We start from the raw sequence: 3412 nt of genomic DNA on the forward strand, positions 1-3412 counted from the left end.
TTACCCAAAATAACAACTTCACTTAGAAACTTGGAGAACTACAGATTTTTGATTTCTAAGTTAAATTTCTACGTGCAAAGAGAGCCGTGAGACAATCATGCTGATACACTTGAATACATTTATTTCAATTTTAATTTTTATCCAATTTTACCCTAATCAAATTAAATGTTTAAAATTTTGCGTGCACAAATACAAATGCTGAGGATCAAAAAAAGGAGAAAAAGCAATAGATGACACGGAGAGTAATCGTTTCTAAGTTTCTAGGTAAGTCAAGTCGAATCTAAGTCTTGCATAACCCAGCTTTTATAATCCCTAAGTGCGGCCGAAGGCCGCCTACGCCGAAAGGTGTTCTGCCCCTTATCTTTCGCATCACAGAAAGGAGAATTCTACTTAGTGAGGGTAATAATCCCTAAGTGCGGCCGAAGCCCGCCTACGTGTTTTTTTTTTTTAATACTCTGTATAGTACGGACTGAAGACATGATGTTGTATATCAAATGAAAGCTTGTTTTATATCTTATTGGATTATGAAATGTTTGAATATGTTTAATAAGACAATTTTAAATAATCATGTGATTGTTTAAAATTTTTTATAACGCTTTTTAGTTAAGTTGAATTTTTGCTAAAACTTTATAAGCTGTATATAACACTAGTATATTGTATCAGAGGCATTCATAATTTCTATTGAATGATATCAAAAATTTTGAAATCCGTGCTTTTGTTTTCAAGATATTTGGATTTAAAAAAATTATGAATTTAATCTTTGACCCTTGGTAACTTCTGTAGTTTTTGTTTCCCATCAAAAAAAAATACTGTTATACTTGCTTTAAAAACCTCTATCGACGTTCTTGTTCAAAATTTGGCGTCCGGTTATGGTAATCGTGCCTTTAATTGCAATTGATAACCAGCTGTTGGAAAAGATAAGCAGAACTTAAGTCGCCAATATTCGCGACTTAAATCGAACTTAATTTGCACTAAAGTTTTAGTGAAAAACGGAGTTGGTGAAACGCAAAATCTTAGCCTAGACTTAAGTTCAACTTAAAAATGCATTGTGGTACCGGCCTAAAATTTTACCAATGGAGACCGCATATTGCTCTTGCGGTCTTGCAATAGTTGTCAGAGCTTTTATCTTGATAAATATTGCCAACAATTCGGTATATTACCAGCAGTTTGGTACTTTGACAGCTGCGCGATAACTTCGTGGCGGAAACATTATTGATATTTTAATACGAGAGCAAAAATTGAGCTGATTTCCACTAAAATATTTGTTATTATGTGCTTGGGTGTGAAATAGCGTATTTTTTAAATTTTTTAAGTGATTAGCGTGAGAATGATTTTATCAAGATAAAAAATGCCCACGCACAAATATTGCCTTTGATAAAATTTATATCAGGCAATAAAAATTACAGTTGGTAGGTGAAAACTTTTGCGTGTGGAGATAGGCCGTTAGAGAAAACTTTTTTTCTCATATTTATCTCAACTTACAGTCCAAAGTTAGAGATAATTTGGAGAATGATGTTGGATATCAACTTGAGAACTATGAATTTCTCCATGGTTGTAGAATTATTTTTTTGGTGTTTGTTGGGTAGCGTAGTTCTAAGAGGGTGCTCGCACGAAGCGATTTTACAGGCAACAGAAGTTGAATGAGAAGTTGAAAGTGAAAAATTGCCATCCCTATTCAGACGGGTCGATTTTCAATTCAGCACGAATTTTTGTTTACATTGTTGAAAATGAATTTATATAGGAATATTTTATCAATTGCCGTAAATTTAGCACTCGCCACAATATACAATTTCCAAATGGTTGTATGTATACAGAATGTAAACAAACACAGGTTTGCAAGGAAAAAAAGTTCAACGAGCTCCTCAAAGCTCAGCCAACTTTGTTGAAAGCGTTGTTGGCTTTCAACTAAAAGTTGCCTGAAAAATCGCCTCGTGCGAACACCCTTTAAACTACTAATCCCTGTTTAATAACAATATATTTTTGTAATCTCTGGAAAATTCTCTATTATATACGAATATTCGCTTTATCGAATGCTTGCTTTCATAAAATTTTTGATGCAACGTTTTTGCGGAAGAGGCGCCATTGCGCAGCGGGAGATTGCGAGAATGCTCGACAGATGACATTAGAAGCCTCGAGAAATGTCAACGGAATGTTCGATAACTTTCGATAATTATCTTTTAGAGTTGCAGTTGTAAACCAGAAAGCTCATATGTGACACGTAAAGTTAAAAGGGACCTACGGTCAGAAAAAATCGGTTTTCACTTTTTCATCGACTCGTATGGTAAACGGGCCACTCTTTCCAATGCAATAAACCGCAGCTTTTTAGCTGCATTAGTTTTTGCTCAATTTCACTTCAAAGTTAGGTACTTTCACAAAAAAAAGTATGAAAAAATCAAATCTGACAACTATTCTGAAATTAATCAAATTCGCTTGAAACTCGTTACTCGGGGGTTTTCGAACATCGGATTCGTATCACTGACCTCGTTTTCGGTGTCAACGACGTTTTTGAGTTTCACATGAATCCGAACAAATTTCACATTTTTTCCGCCATATTGGATCCGCCATTTTGAATTTTTAAAAAAGAACATCGGATTCGTAGTCAGCGACACCAAAAACCCCCGGGTAACGAATTTCAAGCGATTCCGGTAAATTTTTAAAAAAAGTCATCCACCATATTCCATCCGCCATTTGAATTTTGGAACTAACATCGGATTCGTAATCAGTGACCCCGAAAACCCCCAAGTAACGAGTTTCAATCCATTTAAACGTTCAGAAGCATCAAAATCAACTTGGTAAACTTCAAAGTCGTTTTTCTCGAAATCTTATTCTGAGCATAGGTCCCTTTTAACTTTACGTGTCACATATCGAATCTCTCACAACATTTATACGATGTGCGAGTTTAATGCTAATTTCCTGCGACTGGATTCTGTAACAGTCAGAAAATGTAGTGTACACAGAGTGAAACACACAACCAAAAACTCACCGAATAAAACGCTGTGAGCTTTTCGCAAGAGAAGTGTACACAATTTTGACAACTGATAACCCTGATAATGGCATTTTAATTATTAATTTAGCTAACAATTTGAATTGCAAACTACCTTACCGCTTTTTATTCCTCTGAGCGACCGAATTAAAGCGTATATGCATAGTTTCGGTTTGAAATCGAAATGATACGTAAAGATAACAAATTACCGAAATTTTGCAAATGCATATTTTCGTTAGAATACCGAAATAATGCATATGGGAAAAACGAAGTAATGCATACATGCACAGTTTCGGTTCAAAACCGAGATAATGCATATGTGAAAAACGAAGTAATGCTTACATGCACAGTTTCGTTTCAAAACCGAAATAATGCATATGGCAAAAACGAAGTAATGCATACATGCACAATTTCGGTTCAAAACCTAAA

This window comes from Rhagoletis pomonella, unplaced genomic scaffold (assembly GCF_013731165.1).
Source record: "Rhagoletis pomonella isolate Grant_MI unplaced genomic scaffold, Rhpom_1.0 Rhpom_scaffold_00022, whole genome shotgun sequence".
Taxonomy (NCBI): domain Eukaryota; kingdom Metazoa; phylum Arthropoda; class Insecta; order Diptera; family Tephritidae; genus Rhagoletis; species Rhagoletis pomonella.